Source organism: Aegilops tauschii, chromosome 2 (genome assembly GCF_002575655.3).
Source record: "Aegilops tauschii subsp. strangulata cultivar AL8/78 chromosome 2, Aet v6.0, whole genome shotgun sequence".
NCBI lineage: Eukaryota > Viridiplantae > Streptophyta > Magnoliopsida > Poales > Poaceae > Aegilops > Aegilops tauschii.
In genome coordinates this window covers 357,517,839-357,537,476 of record NC_053036.3, presented here as the reverse complement: position 1 = coordinate 357,537,476, position 19,638 = coordinate 357,517,839, and positions in this window count along the sequence as shown.

Here is a 19,638-nt window from a genome sequence, read left to right as displayed (position 1 = left end):
CGGGAGAGTTATTTTTGGAACGGAAGCAATCCAGGAGACTTGGAGTAGACGTCAGGGAAGCTTCGAGGTGGCCATGAGGCAGGGAGGCGTGCCTGCCCCCCTGGGCGCGCCCCCACCCTCGTGGGCCCCTCGTGGCTCCCCTAACCGACTTCTTTCGCCTATATATGTCCATATACCCTAAAAACATCGGGGAGCAGAATAGATCGGGAGTTCCGCCGCCGCAAGCCTCTGTAGCCACCAAAAACCAATCGGCGCCCTGTTCCGGCACCCTGCCGGAGGGGGGATCCCTCACCGGTGGCCAGCTTCATCATCCCGGCGCTCTCCATGATGAGGAGGGAGTAGTTCACCCTCGGGGCTGAGGGTATGTACCAGTAGCTATGTGTTTGATCTCTCTCTCTCTCTCTCTCTCTCTCTCTCTCTCTCGTGTTCTCGATGTGGCATGATCTTGATGTATCGCGAGCTTTGCTATTATAGTTGGATCTTATGATGTTTCTCCCCCTCTACTCTCTTGTAATGGATTGAGTTTTCCCTTTGAAGTTATCTTATCGGATTGAGTCTTTAAGGATTTGAGAACACTTGATGTATGTCTTGCATGTGCTTATCTGTGGTGACAATGGGATATTCACGTGATCCACTTGATGTATGTTTTGGTGATCAACTTGCGGTTTCCACTCGTGAACTTATGCATAGGGGTTGGCACACGTTTTTCGTCTTGACTCTCCAGTAGAAACTTTGGGGAACTCTTTGAAGTACTTTGTGTTGGTTTGAATAGATGAATCTGAGATTGTGTGATGCATATCGTATAATCATACCCCACGGATACTTGAGGTGACATTGGAGTACCTAGGTGACATTAGGGTTTTGGTTGATATGTGTCTTAAGGTGTTATTCTAGTACAGACTCTTGAATAGATCGATCCGAAAGAATAACTTTGAGGTGGTTTCGTACCCTACAATAATCTCTTCGTTTGTTCTCCGCTATTAGTGACTTTGGAGTGACTCTTTGTTGCATGTTGAGGGATAGTTATATGATCCAATTATGTTATTATTGTTGAGAGAACTTGCACTAGTGAAAGTATGAACCCTAGGCCTTGTTTCAACGCATTGCAATACCGTTTGTGCTCACTTTTATCGCTTGCTACCTTGCTGTTTTTATATTTTCAGATTACAAATACCCATATCTACCATCCATATTGCACTTGTATCACCATCTCTTCGCCGAACTAGTGCACCTATACAATTTACCATTGTATTGGGTGTGTTGGGGACACAAGAGACTCTTTGTTATTTGGTTGCAGGGTTGCTTGAGAGTGACCATCTTCATCCTACGCCTCCCACGGATTGATAAACCTTAGGTCATCCACTTGAGGGAAATTTGCTACTGTCCTACAAACCTCTGCACTTGGAGGCCCAACAACGTCTACAAGAAGAAGGTTGTGTAGTAGATATCAAGCTCTTTTTTGGCGCCGTTGCCGGGGAGGTGAGTGCTTGAAGGTATATCTTTAGATCTTGCAATCGAATGTTTTAGTTTCTTGTTTTATCACTTGTTTAGTTTATAAAAGAAAATTAAAAAAATGGAATTGAGTTTGCCTCATACGCTTCATCTTTTTAATATCTTTCGTGAGAATGATGGAAAGGAAAATTGTGCTCAAGTGCTAGAAGAAGAAGTCTATAAAATGTTTGGCACTAAATCTTTGAATGATGAGCATGATTGCAATGTTGTTAGTATGAACTCTTTGAATATCCATAGTACTAATGATGATTGCACTAGTCATGATGAAAATGTCTCTTATAAGCATGTCAACTTTTGTGGAGTGCATAGAGTTTGCAAGTACACACCAAACAGGGAAGATAGATTTTGCAAGAGGCATAAGTATTTGGAAACTAAATGGTTGCAAGAGAGGCTAGATGTCTCTTATAAGCATGTCAACTTTTGTGGAGTGCATAGAGTTTGCAAGTACACACCAAACAGGGAAGATAGATTTTGCAAGAGGCATAAGTATTTGGAAACTAAATGGTTGCAAGAGAGGCTAGATGTTTGTGCTGAACATTTAAAATTTCTTTGCCCTACTTGTGAACTATGCAATGAACGTAGTCATTTAAATCTCCAATGCAAATTGTTTCATGATCGAATCGTGTCCAAAAATTGTGATGACTTGATTTCCCTTGCACATCATAATGAACTTAGTTTGCTTTTGGGTTATGAAGAAATGAAACGTAGAACTAAGCATATTCCAGAATATAACCTTGAGAAATTCCTCGATATTGATCTAGAAGAAATTTATATGTATTGTGCGGTGAATTGCATTGAAAATCCTTATATTGCCAATTACATAAAGAATAGAAAACAAGTAGAGGATGAAGAGAATACTAATGAAAGGGAAGAGACTTCCCAATATCCTCCTATTATTTCTTATGATGAATCAGGTAATGAAGAGGAGCCTTCTATTCAACCCATCTCATTAATAAGGAGCTCCAAAAAGAGGGTCAAACCCACACATGACATGAAGAAGAAAAAGAAAAGACAGAGAAGCAAAGGTAGAAAGGTATCCCTCCCAAATGATGTTGCTCCTATTACTCAACGTGATGATGATAATTGCTATACTATTGGTGCTATCCATACTATTAATGATGAGAGTGATTATGCTTATGATATGAAAAGGCCCAAGTTTGGGGATGCTATGTTTGATGAGAATAACATGTTTGAGAATATATTTGCTGCAATTAATGTTTGTCCCAAGCTTGGGGATGCTATGTTTAATGAAGATGATATTTTTAGCCTCCCAAGTTTTGATGAGCAAATTTATTATGATGAAAGCATGCCTCCTATTTATGATGATTATTGTGATGACACGTATGCTATAAACAATAAAGATAACCATGAAACTTGTCATCATGATTTTAATTTTCAATTGGATTATGCTTCACATGATAGTTATTTTGTTGAGTTTGCTCCCACTACTATTGATGAGAATAAATTTGCTTATGTGGAGAGTAGTAAAATTTCCATGCAAGTAGATCATGAAAAGAATGCATTAGGTGATGGTTATATTGTTGAATTCATTCATGATGCTACTGAAAATTATTATGAGAGAGGATCATATGCTTCTATGAATTGCAATAATATCAAGTTTCCTCTCTATGTGCTTAAAATCTTGAAGTTATGCTTGTTTTGCGTTCCTATGCTTGTTGATTATTGTTCCCATAAGTTGTTTGCTCACAAAATCCCTATGCATAGGAAGTGGGTTAGACTTAAATGTGCTAGTCATATTCTTCATGATGCTCCCGCTATGTTTCAACTCTTATCTTTTATGTGAGCATCATTGAAATCATCATGCCTAGCTAAAAAGGCATTAAAGAAAAGCGCTTGTTGGGAGACAACCCAATATTTACCCCTACTGTTTTTGTGTGTTCACATGATTAAGCTACTGTAGTAATCATGTTTTATAGCTTTTGTTTCAATAAAGTGCCAAGTAAAACCTATAGGATCTTCTCGGATGATAGTTATTTGATCTTGCTGAAAAAGTCAGAAACTTTCTACTCACGAAAACAATTGTTAAAAATCACCAGAACATGATAAAATACTGATTCCAATTGCAGTAGATCAATAATCAAATTATCTAGGTCTTCCTATTTTTTCAGATTTGTCTGAGTTACAGAAGGTTGCGTTAGATACAGATTACTACAGACTGTTATGTTTTTGACAGATTCTGTTTTTCGTGTGTTGTTTGCTTATTTTGATGAATCTATGTCCAGTATCGGAGGGTATGAACCATAGGGAAGTTGGAATACAGTAGGTCTAACACCAATATAAATAAATAATGAGTTCATTACAGTACCTTAAAGTGGTGGTTTGTTGTATTTCGCTAACGGAGCTCATGAGATTTTCTGTTGAGTTTTGTGTTGTGAAGTTTTCAAGTTTTGGGTAAAGATTCGATGGACTATGGAATAAGGAGTGGCAAGAGCCTATGCTTGGGGATGACCAAGGCACCCCAAGGTAATATTCAAGGACAACCAAGAGCCTAATCTTGGGGATTCCCCGGAAGGCATCCCCTCTTTCGTCTTCGTTCATCGGTAACTTTACTTGGAGCTATATTTTTATTCACCACATGATATGTGTTTTGCTTGGAGCGTCATTTTATTTTATTTTGTTTTGCTTGCTGTTTGAATAAAATACCAAGATCTGGAATTCTTAAATGAGAGAGAGTCTTCACATAGTTACATAATTATTCGACTACTCATTAATCTTCACTTATATCTTTTGGAGTAGTTTGTCATTTGCTCTAGTGCTTCACTTATATCTTTTAGAGCATGGCGGTGGCTTTATTTTGAAGAATATATGAACTCTCATGCTTCACTTATATTATTTTGAGAGTCTTTAGAACAGCATGGTAATTTGCTTTGGTTATGAATTTAGTCCTAATATGATGGGCATCCAAGAGGGATATAATAAAAACTTTCATACAAAGTGCATTGAATACTATGAGAAGTTTGATACTTGATGATTGTTTTGAGATATGAAGATGGTGATATTAGAGTCATGCTAGTGGAGTAGTTGTGAATTTGAGAAATACTTGTGTTAAAGTTTGTGATTCCCGTAGCATGCACGTATGGTGAACCGTTATGTGATGAAGTCGGAGCATGATTTATTTATTGATTGGCTTCCTTATGAGTGGCGGTCGGGGACGAGCGATGGTCTTTTCCTACCAATCTATACCCCTAGGAGCATGCGCGTAGTATTTCATTTCGATAACTAATATATTTTTGCAATAAGTATGTGAGTTCTTTATGACTAATGTTGAGTCCATGGATTATACGCACTCTCATCCTTCCACCATTGCTAGCCTCTCTAATACCGCACACCTTTCGCCGGTATCATACACCCACCATATACCTTCCTCAAAACAGCCACCATACCTACCTATCATGGCATTTCCATAGCCATTCCGAGATATATTGCCATGCAACTTTCCACCGTTCCGTTTATTATGACATGCTTCATCATTGTCATATTGCTTTGCATGATCATGTAGTTGACATCGTATTTGTGGCAAAGTCACCTTTCATAATTCTTTCATACATTTCACTCATGAGTCATTGCACATCCCGGTACACCGCCGGAGGCATTCATATAGAGTCATATTTTGTTCTAAGTATCGAGTTGTAATTCTTGAGTTGTAAGTAAATAAAATTGTGATGATCATCATTATTAGAGCATTGTCCCAGTGAGGAAAGGATGACGGAGACTATGATTCCCCCACAAGTCAGGATGAGACTCCGGACTAAAAAAAGGAGAAAAAAGAGGCCATAAAAAAAGAGAAAAGGCCCAAATAAAAAAATTAAAAAAATGAGAGAAAAAGAGAGAAGGGGCAATGCTACTATCCTTTTACCACACTTGTGCTTCAAAGTAGCATGATGATCTTCATGATAGAGAGTCTCCTATGTTGTCACTTTCATATACTAGTGGGAATCTTTCATTATAGAACTTGGCTTGTATATTCCAATGATGGGCTTCCTCAAAATGCCCTAGGTCTTCGTGAGCAAGCGAGTTGGATGCACACCCACTTAGTTTCTTTTTGAGCTTTCATACACTCATAGCTCTAGTGCATCCGTTGCATGGCAATCCCTACTCACTCACATTGATATCTATTGATGGGCATCTCCATAGCCTGTTGATACGCCTAGTTGATGTGAGACTATCTTCTCTTTTTTGTCTTCTCCACAACCACCATTCTATTCCACCTATAGTGCTATGTCCATGGCTCACGCTCATGTATTGCGTGAAGATTGAAAAAGTTTGAGAACATCAAAAGTATGAAACAATTGCTTGGCTTGTCATCGGGGTTGTGCATGATTTAAATATTTTGTGTGATGAAGATAGAGCATAGCCAGACTATATGATTTTGTAGGGATAGCTTTCTTTGGCCATGTTATTTTGAGAAGACATGATTATTTTGTTTGTATGCTTGAAGTATTATTATTTTTATGTCAATATTAAACTTTTGTCTTGAATCTTATGGATCTGAATATTCTTGCCACAATAAAGAGAATTACATGGATAAATATGTTAGGTAGCATTTCACATCAAAAATTCTGTTTTTTTCATTTACCTACTCGAGGACGAGCAGGAATTAAGCTTGGGGATGCTGATATGTCTCCAACGTATCTATAATTTTTGATTGTTCCATGATATTATATTATCTGTTTTGGATGTTTATGGGCTTTATTATACACTTTTATATTATTTTTGGGACTAACCTATTAACCGGAGGCCCAGCCCAAATTGCTGTTTTCTTGCCTATTTCAGTGTTTCGAAGAAAAGGAATATCAAACGGAGTCCAAACAGAATGAAACCTTCGGGAGAGTTATTTTTGGAACGGAAGCAATCCAGGAGACTTGGAGTAGACGTCAGGGAAGCTTCGAGGTAGCCATGAGGCAGGGAGGCACGCCTGCCCCCTGGGCGCGCCCCCACCCTCATGGGCCCCTCGTGGCTCCCCTAACCGACTTCTTTCGCCTATATATGTCCATATACCCTAAAAACATCGAGGAGCAGAATAGATCGGGAGTTTCGCCGCCGCAAGCCTCTGTAGCCACCAAAAACCAATCGGGACCCTGTTCCGGCACCCTGCCGGAGGGGGGATCCCTCAACGGTGGCCATCTTCATCATCCCGACGCTCTCCATGACGAGGAGGGAATAGTTCACCATCGGGGCTGAGGGTATGTACCAGTAGCTATGTGTTTGATCTCTCTCTCTCGTGTTCTCAATGTGGCATTATCCTCATGTATCGCGGGCAGTGCTATTATAGTTGGATCTTATGATGTTTCTCCCCCTCTACTCTCTTGTAATGGATTTTGTTTTCCCTTTGAAGTTATCTTATCAGATTGAGTCTTTAAGGATTTGTGAACACTTGATGGATGTCTTGCATGTGCTTATCTGTGGTGACAATGGGATATTCACGTGATCCACTTGATGTATGTTTTTGTGATCAACTTGCGGGTTCCGCTCGTGAACTTATGCATAGGGGTTGGCACACGTTTTCGTCTTGACTCTCCGGTAGAAACTTTGGGGAACTCTTTGAAGTACTTTGTGTTGGTTTGAATAGATGAATCTGAGATTTTGTGATGCATATCGTATAATCATACCCACAGATACTTGAGGTGACATTGGAGTATCTAGGTGACATTAGGGTTTTGGTTGATCTGTGTCTTAAGGTGTTATTCTAGTACGGACTCTTGAATAGATCGATCCGAAAGAATAACTTTGAGGTGGTTTCGTACCCTACAATAATCTCTTCGTTTGTTCTTCGCTATTAGTGACTTTGGAGTGACTCTTTGTTGCATGTTGAGGGATAGTTATATGATCCAATTATGTTATTATTGTTGAGAGAACTTGCACTAGTGAAAGTATGAACCCTAGGCCTTGTTTCAACGCATTGCAATACTGTTTGTGCTCACTTTTATCGCTTGCTACCTTGCTGTTTTTATATTTTCAGATTACAAATACCCATATATACCATACATATTGCACTTGTATCACCATCTCTTCGCCGAACTAGTGCACCTATACAATTTACCATTGTATTGGGTGTGTTGGGGACACAAGAGACTCTTTGTTATTTGGTTGCAGGGTTGCTTGAGACAGACCATCTTCATCCTACGCCTCCCACGGATTGATAAACCTTAGGTGATCCACTTGAGGGAAATTTGCTACTGTCCTACAAACCTCTGCACTTGGAGGCCCAACAACGTCTACAAGAAGAAGGTTGTGTAGTAGACATCAGCCGCCGCCACTTCCTGTTCGTAATCGGGAGGGCAGATCTGGAGTCCGTTCGGGGCTCCGGAGAGGGGAATCCGTCGCCATCATCATCACCAACCTTCCTCCATCACCAATTCCATGATGCTCACCGCCATGCGTGAGTAATTCCATTGTAGGCTTGCTGAACGGTGATGGGTTGGATGAGATTTATCATCTAATCGAGTTAGTTTTGTTAGTGTTTGATCCCTAGTATCCACTATGTTCTGAGATTGATGTTGCTATGACTTTGCTATGCTTAATACTTGTCACTATGGCCCGAGTGCCATGATTTCAGATCTGAACCTATTATGTTTTCATGAATATATTTTAGTTCTTGATCCTATCTTGCAAGTTATAGACACCTATTACGAGTTATGATCCGCATACCCCAAGGTGACAATAGTTGGGATTCTTTCCGGTGATTACCGTAGTTTGAGGAGTTCATGTATTCACTAAGTGCTAATGCTTTTGTCGTTTCTCTATTAAAAGGAGGCCTTAATATCCCTTAGTTTCCATTAGGACCCCGCTGCCACGGGAGGGTAGGACAAAAGATGTCATGCAAGTTCTTTTCCATAAGCACGTATGACTATATTTGGAATACATGCCAACATTATATTGATGAATTGGAGCTAGTTCTGTGTCACCCTAGGTTAGAACGGTTGCATGATGAATGCCATCCGACATAATTATCCATCATTGATCCATTGCCTACGAGCTTTTCACATATTGATCTTTCCTACATTACTTTGCCGTTGCCACTGTTACAATTGCTAAAAAACTTCTACTGTTACTTTTGCCACCATTACCGTTACATCCATACTACTTTGCTACTAAATACTTTGCTGCAGATATTAAGTCTTTCAGGTGTGGTTGAATTGACAACTCAGCTGCTAATACTTGAGAATATTCTTTGGTTCCCCTTGCGTCGAATCAATAAATTTGGGTTGAATACTCTACCCTCGAAAACTATTGCGATCCCCTATGCTTGTGGGTTATCAAGATCTTTTTCTGGCGCTCTTGCCGGGGAGCATAGCTCTATTCTCTGAGTCACTTGGGATTTATATCTGTTGATCACGGTGAGAAATTTGAAAGATACTAGAACTAAGATTTTTCCCTCTACTATGAGGGGAGGTAAGGAACTGCCATCTAGCTCTGCACTTGATCCACCTTCTGTTTTGAATAAGCTTGCGACACCTACACCTACTATTGATTCTGATATGTCGCATGTGATTGATGATGCTACTTCTGCTATGAATGATGCTTATGATGCTACTACTTTGCTTGATAAAACTGTGCCACTGGGTGAATTACTTGATGAACATCTTGCTAGAGTAAAAACTATTGATTTTGCTGAAGATGATATTTCTGAAACTGATGAAATTATTGAAACTGAAAACTTTGAAACACCTGATAAGACTAACTCTCCTAGATATGAACTTCTTGTTATGTCTGAGGTTTATGTTATGGATGGAGAGGTAGCTAGCGAATTTCTTGCTTGTAAGGATAGAGATGATCTTAAGAAATTATTATGCAAGTGGAAAGAAAAGTCTTTGAATGCTAGAATGCAATATGATCCTAAGTTTGCTACTTCACCTATCTTTGTTACTGATAAGGATTATGAATTCTCTGTCGATCCTGAGTTAATTACTTTGGTTGAATCTGATCCTTTCTATGTTTATGAATCTGAAACTGTTGTGGCACATCTTACTAAATTGAATGATATAGCCACCCTATTTGCTCATCAGGAAAAAAACTCGCTATTACTATATTCTTAAGTTTTTACCTTTCTCATTAAAGGGTGATGCTAAGTTATGGTTTAATTCTCTTGCTCCTGGTTGTGTGCGTATGTCCCCAGGATATGATTTACTACTTCTCCGAAAAATATTTCCTGCTCATAAGAAACAAGCTGCTTTAAAGGAAATATTTAACTTCGTGCAAATTGAAGAAGAGAGTCTCCCACAAGCTTGGGGGAGGCATCTCCAATTACACTACTGCAGGATGCTGCTAACGCGACACTACGATCAGAGACCCTTCTACAAAACTGTGTGTGATGCAATAATCGCAAACGGTGGTGTAAAAAACCGTCAAAAAAGGTGCAAATCGTTTGCGATGGAGGATGCATCAAACATGGTTCAGATTTTAGTTGCGTGTGGGATGCAGGGCATATGGTTCAGTTCAATTAACTGTTTGCGATGAGGAGGAACAAAAGAAATGGGCAGCCAGATGAAGGTGTGTGCGATGTACAGCATACGGTTCACTCGGATGAACTGTTTGTGATTAGGCAACACAAAAGAAACGGTCAGCCAGATCAAGGAGTGTGCGATATACGGCATGCGGTTCACTCGGATGAACTGTTTGCGTTGAGACAAGAGAACAGAAATGGTTCAACTTAACAAGATGTGTGTGATACGCGCGAAACAGGTCTGTAATCGGAAACGTGTGCGAAACCGATAACAACACAGACGATTGCTGCTAACAAGCCATGTGTGTTGTGAGCAAACGATTGCTGGTATACAATTGTGAGTGATTGATGAAAACATCACCGACGGGTTCCATTGTTTAGTCCGTGTGCGATGTGATTTTCTTTGTCCGCACAACATCTACGCTCTGTCTACAGAGAATCAACATATATACTTAAAAAGGCAGCATTGCATAACCAAATTAAGCATACAATTACACAAGTGACTACACACATAACATTTCCACACACCAAAGTAAGCAATTACATGCATACTAAACTAGGAGAAATGAGGATCTAATCATCTACTTATTGTTGCGATGACGCTTGCCATTGCTCTGCTTCCGGCTGGATCCTTGGCCGTTTTGGGGAAGGAGGCACTTCCTCATGTCAACGATCCACCTATACATGTCGTAGTTCATGTACGCCTCCTTGGCCGCGTACACGACGTGAGCTTTGTCGAGTTTCTCCATCCAGGCCGAGTGCCAGGCACGCTTGTCCTTGTTGCACAAATCCTTCATGTCTCTATAGTAGGGGTCGATGATGGCCTTGGCGAGGTGAACCAGTGAGTCCTTCTCATGCTCCTTGCTGCCCCAGATCTTGTATTAGCCCTGGATGTCGACAAGATTCTGGCAGGCGATGCCCGAATTCTCGAGCGCCTTTACATTGTTGGTGATGTCCACCGTAGTGAACATGTAGTGGGGGCTATTGACAAACCTGGCGAAACGCTCGCAAGGCCTTGTGGTAGACGAGGACATGGTGGCGCACGCACATCTGGGCGACGGCGACCTTTGGACGAGACCCGGCACGAGCGCGGGTGTACTCGAGGTCGAACCCAACCACCTTGTACCTCTCCTCGGCAAGCAACAACTCCATGATGTGGATGGAGTGCTCCACCCAGACTGGGTCGTTGGTGTACACCACCGACAGGTCCATGAACCTTCTATGGGTGTCCACAACGACACGCATGGTGAACTGCTGCTCGTCGTCGGCAGCCGCTTGGAGCGCCATTGGAGCCGCGCAGGATACCCTCTAAGAATTTCTCGTGGTGGGTGTGCTTCTTGCATTAGTGGGGCGCGATCGAAAGGTTGAAGAGACACAAGGGTTAAATGGCCGGTGTAATAAATGGGGGCCGGCGGGCCTTTAATCGTCATGTCTTGTCACAGCGTTCATAGCGGAGGATTCCAGTGTACGCTTGACAACACCGCATGGCACGCGTGGGCTCGAAGAGGCTCCAAATGTATCGTTGGTGAGCCTATTCCTGCGCTACCGCGCTGTTTACCGCGCAAGCTTCCCGCCCGGCTAGTTTGGCCACTCGTCGGCTAGAAGAGGGACAAATCGTGGGCGTTTATTGGCAAAAAGCTTTGTAAAAACAAAGTGTGCGGAATGACTTCGGTCATAAGTTTACCCGTGGGTGATGAGGTCAAAGTTACACAGAAGGGTGATGATGGACACTCGAGTGCGATAATTAATTCCGCTCTACATGGCACACGGTGGAAGAAAGCAACTGTGTGCAATAATGTTGAAGATCGCAGTCGAGTTAGCTATACAGATCGTGTGCTGTGAGATCAACAAGGTAAACAGATTCGAGAATGGTTATTAAAATCTAAGACCATTGCATATTAAGGTCGAAATAGTGCTACCAATATACGAGTCTCATACGATGCCATTTCAACGATTGTACCACAAAAGCTCGAAATATTACAAGGTTCAAATTCCAGAGTTATATGACTCAAATTCAAAGATTACAAGGTTCAAACTGATATTAGAAATGAAATTCAGCTCATCAGCTACAAACGCTCGCGCTGATCTGCTAAACATGGATATCAGAGAGGTTCAAACTAATATTACCACTTCTAAGTCTGGTTTCGAAACCTCACAATTTTTGCAAAGGGGTCAGCCACTGAGAAGTCATGTATGGGGTTGACACGATGACTTCCGATTACTCTGTCATATGAAGTTCCAAAATGAAATTCAACATTTTTGGAGCTTATTCCATTCTGCCGCAGGCGCCGGCGCTGATCAACAAACCATTCACTTTTGTGAAATAAATGTAGGGCAAACCTCATTTCCTTCAGCACCCTTTCTCTGAGAACAAAGAACCTGGCGAATATAATCTTCGGTAAGGTCCCTCGGTAGGAGTTAAAAAAAATTCTGAGAGATGCAGATCTAAGCATTTGACATGATTGTTATATTGTATCACATTATCCACCACTGGGCCTAATCTTATCTGCAAAAGAAGATAACGTGTTAGTGCCTACATGCAATTTTGAACATTACTATAGGCCTATTTGGTTTGCAGGATTTGTAAAATGCACTAACATGCCATCTTCGATCTGACATGATTAACATGGGCATTTGATTACATTCTAGAAAAATGTAGCCTTCTTCACAAGAGGTTGGAGTGGATGAAAAGTTCCCTAAGAAAACTAGTATAGATGAATCCAAAGGAGAAATGCTTATTGATTGTAACCATATGGATCAAGCAACCAATATGGGGGGGCATGTATGTACTGAAATCCTCCAAAAGAATCCTTCAGAAATCGTAGTACATTGTCATTGTAAACTTGGAAAAAGGTGTCACAAATTGAACTCCCTTATGGTCAACATTTAACAGGAAAGGAACATCACCTCGATATATAGCTTCTCCAGGCACGAAAATCATCTCAGGAAACTGACAACTTGCTCCAGGTTGGGCCCGATAGATTCTAGAGCCAAGACCTTCATTGTGCGCAGTTTTGGCACCAAGTTTGTCGGAATCATTTTCTGAATGACTGACGAACAAACATCTTCAAAATTAGAAATAATGTTAATTTGTAGAAGAAGAGGTAGAAGGCGGCTGTTGTACCTGAACGGGTGTGGATCCAATAACAAGTTCGGAGTATTTGTCAGATGAGTAGCCCACCGCTGTCAATTTCGGCACAAAAATGACATTGATTCTTGTTGGACCTTCTTGATCAAGTACAAGTAATCTCTCAAGTGCAGGTGTGTCCTCAGTGACCATACCGTGGTACACATCTTGTGCTGTCTTCCTGCCGCACCAGCAACACACATAAATAGTCCGGAGAGTCATGGAGGTCATGTGCAAGGTACTCAACCCATTGATCGCCTGAAGACGAAAGTACTCGAGTGCAGTACAGCCACGGAGCAGGCGCTCCATGTCACCGTTTGAGAGGCAGTTGGCGACGAGCTCGCGGTGCTTCAGTCATGGTAGAATAAGAGCGGGCGCGTCATTAAGGCGGGGATGGCAGTTCCTGAACTTGGCGATGCACAGCGTGGGCGCGAGGCAGAGTGCGGACGTTGGCAACGACCGCATATGCCCATCATCAAAAGTGAGCTCCTCGATCTGATCCAGGGCGGGGGATCGGAACCATTCATCAAGCTTGGCTCGGTCCTTACCGTTGGAATGGAACTTGCCCATTCTAAGGCCTCTGGTTGGGCCAAGGTGACTGCCGAGGATCTTGGAGAATGCATCCAAGCTTTTCGATAGCCATGGCAGAGCTCGTGGGTGCCGATGAGGTCGAGAGGGTTGGACTTCCATGGGGGGCGCCACCACCGGGAAAGGACGGTTGTCCATGCCCCATATTTGATTGGGAGGAGGGAGATGATGACTGTCAACATATCATCGGGGAGGTTGCTGATGAAGTCTAGGCCTGCTGGAGTCGCTTGCGGTTCTAGCTCGCCCCGCCTCCGCTTGTTTGCAGCCCCGTTCTCCACCTCCAGAGTCTCCTTGTTAGTGGCGCTTTCTGATAGAAATGGGAGTACAGGGAATATTTAGTTAAAACAGGCCATAGAAAAGTGTATTGGTAACTAGAAGTTATTAGGTAGGAATAGAGTAAGAAAAGGGAATAACAGTTGGTTGCTTAAATACTACACAATTCATTTGATATTGCTGGGTAAGTTAACATGCAGATAGTTGAAAATAAAACTTACTCCGAACAAAGTTTGGACGGATGATATCGTCAGGGAAGTTACCATATATCTCATGACCAGGCCCTTTTATGTGCAGTGCAATTCCAGTGCCAGCTTGTAGTTCATAAAACTTAGCAATTTCTCTCCAAAAGCTAGTGCCAAAATAGGGGTCACCACGTTCATCAAGTCTTACAGTAGCAACGATTGTAAATCCAAGGTTTGTGTGCAGTATGACATCCTTGCAGTCTTGATTTATTTAAAGGGAAAGATTGTGCACTACAGATTTTGTTGCATAGCAAGGGAGGCGCTGCAGAAAATGGTAGGATTGTTAAAAAAATAGGGTAACATGCAAATATGGGCCCAAATTGAAAGAACTGTAAAACAGTTGAAATCGAAGGACAAAAATTTGTGTCGGTGTACAAAAGTAGGGGCTCTCCTTTTGACCCCTTTACTTGTGCATGGGCAGTCAGAGCCACGCACCACGACCGCACGTAGCAGGGCAGAGGAGGGGAGCCGGAGAGAAGCCAAAGCACAAGATGGCCAAGGCAACGCCAAGACCAGAAACACCGAAAAGAAAGAGGGCGAGGTGGACTTCCCCAGCAAGGCCCTTGCCGGGGCGGCCTCCGCGGCCCCGGCAAGAGCCTTGCCGGGGCAACTTGCCCGACGCCCGCAGAGTGAGCCACCCTTGAGCCCACGGGTTCCAACCCAGCCAACTGTGTTGGAACTAGGGCTCGGGAGGCACCTCCGTGGTAGCATGCAAATCTTTGTCAAGATCATAAACATGTGAGATCGGATGAGGGCCAGAAGACGGCAACCCTCGGCGGGATCCTTGCCGAGGAGATCCACAAGACCCCCGGCAAGCGCCTTGCCGGGGACAACTGCAACGCCACGGCAAGACCCTTGCTGGGCCCCCGGCAAGGCCCCTGCCGAGGGCGTCAGCAGGCCACAGCCAGCCCCGCGTCGACCAAGACTCCACCGCCGTCCCCAAGCAGCTGCTAGCTCAACCAGCTGGGCAGGCACCTGCGTGGCGACGGGCGGCCCCTACACCAACTCAGCAAGCACCTGCGCGGTGGCATGCAGATCTTCGTGAAGACCCTACCACCGCGCCACCTCAGCTGCCTGCCTGCCTACATGGCGCCGCATGCACCGCTGGCCTGGGCGCGTGTTGAAGCAAGGAGAGGAGGCAACGGACGGGACGGGCCTGGTTCCCGTCCCCAATAAAGCTAAGGGACACCTAAGCTACGCATTAAATGTGTCTTGTCCTGTAACACGAGCGATAAGCTCGCAACACTGTAGACCTTTCCACCTCCTGTGTGCCACTGTGGCAGCCCCTTTCGACTATAAAAGGAGGCCCATTGCATAGTGGAGAGGGATTCGGCTCTTTTGAACTAGGCAGCCACCATAGCTAGTTCGAGAGCTCAAGAACTCTCTCAAATACACACCAAAGCAGGACTAGGGTATTACGCATCCTCGCGGCCCGAACCTGGCTAAACGATCCTTGTGTTGACTGCTAATCCTGCTCTTCTCACAACCCTGCGCCCCGGCAACCGTAGTAGGGATTCTTGTGACCCCATAGGTGTCGTTTCCCACCGACATCTTTGGCGCGCCAGGTAGGGGGCGCAATTGTGAGAATCTGGTCTAGTAGTTAGCCTAGTAGTTCTTCATCGCCATGGCTCCCAAGAAGAAGACGATCACGGCGATCGGCTCGCCGGGAGTCGAACGGCCCGTGCCAGTGCAGACGAGCAGCGGGCCGGTCGCGGACATGACCCGGGCCGCAGTCCGCGAGCACCAGCATCGCTCTGGCAGTCAGAGCCTGGCGAGCGGCGTCATTCGTGCGCCAGGCGACGGGCCGCACGCCGCCAAATCCAAAGACGGAGCTGGGCCCCCCACAGGCGGCGCGGGGCCCTCCAGGAGTGTCGTTGTGCCACCCACGGGCGGCGCAGCAACCTCCAAGACGCCCATGCCGGCGCCCACAACGCGCTCTTCCCAGGGTGCGCGCGACGAGCAGCGCCACCACGCTGGAGACCCCGGACACCGCCGTGGGAAGAGCCCTGTGCATCGTCCGCGGGACGAAGGAGTCCAACATGCTCGCCAAAGTGCTGGCGAAAATGGCACGCAGCCGCTGGGCCGTGGTAGAGCTCCTTCTAACGTAGTTAGAAGTTGAAGCGCGCCACGGTCCACGCAGCTGTCACCACCACCCACGCCAGCGGAAGCTTTGGCGCACGCGCAGCTGCTCCTCGACTTCCCTCCTACTGCGGAGAAGCTCGATGAGAGGAGAGCCACCATGCGGAGCCTCGTCGCCGTCGCCAATAAAGATGATCCGTGACCGGCGGGGCCTTTAGGCCGGCGCTCCGTCAAACCACCGCATGCCAGCGGTGGAGGGGCCGGGGGTGCTGCAGCCATGGTGCACTCTCCTCCTCCACGCCAGCCACCGCGGGTGTCGGTCCGTCGTGATGACGCCTGTGATAATATTTCCATAGCGTCGTCCGACCCACGGACCCACCGCGACCAACGCCAAGTTCTTAGAGAACGAGCTCACGAAGATGCTCGAACCACTATCGAGCGCCGGCGTGCTACACGCCACCAGTTAGACAAGCGGGCGGGACCCGCTGTGGACCACCCAGCACCAGGGGGCTCTGGCGGCCTACCTTACGAGGTGGGCTGCCCAGCCTTTACCCGTGAGTTGCGGCAGTTCCAGTGGCCGTCCCACCGCACGTTCAAACCTGACGTCGGCGAGAAGTACACTGGCAAGACCCATCCGTCAGAGTTCCTCAGCATCTACACCATCGCGATGCAGGCTGCCGGAGCTCGCGACGACAAGGTGCTTGCCAATTACTTCCCGTTGGCACTGAAGCCCAATGTCATGTCTTGGTTGATGCACTTGCCGGCGGATTCCATTTCTTCTTGGTCGGATCTGTGCCATGAGTTCGTTGGTACCTTCACTTGAGGCCACCAAGCTCATGGCTAGGCCAGTGATCTGCATATCATTCCCCAGAAGGAAGGGGAAACCCTGCGCAAGTACATCCAGAGGTTCAGCCGGGTGCAGTACAACATCCCCGATGTTCATCCCGCCCCCGTGATCAGCGCGTTCCATCAGAACGTGCGCAACTGCAAGATGCGCGAAGAGCTGGCGATGACCAAGGTTAAGGATGTGGCTGAACTCTATGTTCTGGCCGATAGGTGCGCCCGGGCTGAAGAGGGAAGGAAGTACCCCGGCGAGGACGCCAGCGCGGAAACCGACTCTACTGATGAAGACACCACCGCCCTGACGAAGAAGGGCCGGCGTCGCAACAGGAAACGCAAGGGCAAGACCGTGCTTGCCGTCGAGGGATCCGACAGCACCGGCGCCGCCAAGAAGGCCAAGGCAGATGACCCCGGCAAAGAAATCGTTGGGTGCGCCGCTTGCCGTGCCTTGGTGGCTGCCGACAAGCCAGGGGCTCCGACAAGCAGTACTGCAAGATCCACCGCACCAAGGGCCACGACCTCCAGAACTGTCGACAAGTCGAGTTGCTTGCTGAGAAGCAAAAGGCCGAGTATGAGAGGCGGGACAAGGAGAAGGGTCAGGACGGTGCCGAGGGTTCCGGAAGGAAGCGTGGCGGCCAAGGAGGCCGCCGCGGCAAGGACAACCAGCAAGAGAGGCTCGCCCGGGGCCGTGACAGGAAGCAAGAAGAAGATGATCATGAAGAGTCCGACGAGTCTGACGAGCAAGAGTTCCAGAAGGCTACGGAGGCCATGTGCGTCGATGGTGGCGCCTCGCTGCATACTTCTCACCGCCAGCTCAAGCAGTGGGTGCGTGAGATTACAACAGCGGAGCCGTCGTTCGACGCTCAGAAGCCGCTGAAGTGGTCCAGCACGCCCCTCATCTTTGACGCCGAGGACCACCCTGACCGCACAACCGCGGTCGGGTGTTTGCCGTTGTTGGTCTCGCCAACCATATGCAACCTCAAGGTGAACAAGATGTTGGTTGACGGCGGGGCCGCCCTGAACTTGATCTCGCCCGTCATGATCAAAAGGCTGCAAATTCCTGATGGAGACCTCGAGGAAACGGGCATGTTTCAAGGGGTCAATCCAGGGTGGAGCCAGCCGAAGGGGGAGGTCACACTGCCCGTGACGTTTGGAGGAGAGTTGAACTACAGGACAAAGAGGATTGTCTTCGATGTAGCCGAGATCCCCTTGCCCTACAACGGGATCCTCGGCCGCCCGGCACTGGCCATGTTCATGGCTGCGTTGCACTACGCCTACAACATGCCGAAGATGCTTGGGCCGATGAACATCATCACCGTCCCCTCCGACAAGAAGGACGCGCTGATCTGCGCCGACCTACTCTACCGGGAAGCAGTTGCAGCAGCTACCGCCAAGGCACTTGCTCCTGCCGCTGAAGCCCCGGGAGGGAAGAAGAAGACTGACAAGACCTCTCGCACCCACTCCGGCAAGCGCACCTCTTCGGAGTGTTGTGCTACCGTCAAGGACGTGCCAGAGAGCTCCACCGGCAAGAGCAAGAAATCCAGAGCTACACCACCAGAGACCAAGAGGGTGTCCGTCAGGGAGGATGACGCGGGAGGGGCTTTCACCATAAGCTCCACCCTCGACAGCAAATAGGAAAGCGCGCTTGTCACGTTCCTGCGGGCGAATGTCGATGTGTTTGCATGGCAAGCATCTGACATCCCCGGCGTTCCCAGGGAAGTGACTGAGCACCATCTTGCTATCTGTCCCCATGCGCGACTCGTCAAGCAGAAGGTCAGGAAGCAGGCTCTGAAAAGGCAGGAGTTCATCATAGAGGAGATCAAGAAGTTGGAAGCGGCAGGTTTGGTGAGAGGAGTGCTCCATCCGACGTGGTTGGCCAATCCGGTGGTGGTGCGCAAGGCAAATGGGAAGTGGAGGCTGTGCATTGACTACACGGATATCAATAAGGCTTGTCCCAAGGTCCCCTTCCCATTGCCGCGCATTGACCAGATTGTTGACTCCACGGCCGGGTGTGATTTGTTGTCATTCCTCGACGCCTACTCGGGCTACCACCAAATCTTCATGACAAGAGAAGATGAAGAGAAGACAACATTCATCACCCCATGTGGTACGTATTGCTTTTTACGAATGCCTTTCGAGTTGAAGAGTGCTAGCTCGACGTTTGCAAGAGTGGTCCAAATTGGTTTTGAACCCCAGCTCCATAGAAATATGGAAGCATACATGGATGACATAGTGGTCAAAACCAAGGACATGGCAACTCTTGTAAAAGACCTGGAAGAGACGTTTGCAACCTGCGCAAGATCAACCTCAAGCTGAACCCTGAGAAGTGTGTCTTCGGCGTTCCGTCCGGCAAGCTTCTCGGGTTCTTTGTGTCGCAGCGCGGGATCGAGGAAAACCCAGACAAGATCAAGGCTATTGAACAGATTGAGGCGCCCAAGCAGATCAAGGATGTGCGTCGGCTCACTGGCTGCGTTGCCGCCATGAGCCGATTCATCTCCAAGTCCGCCGAG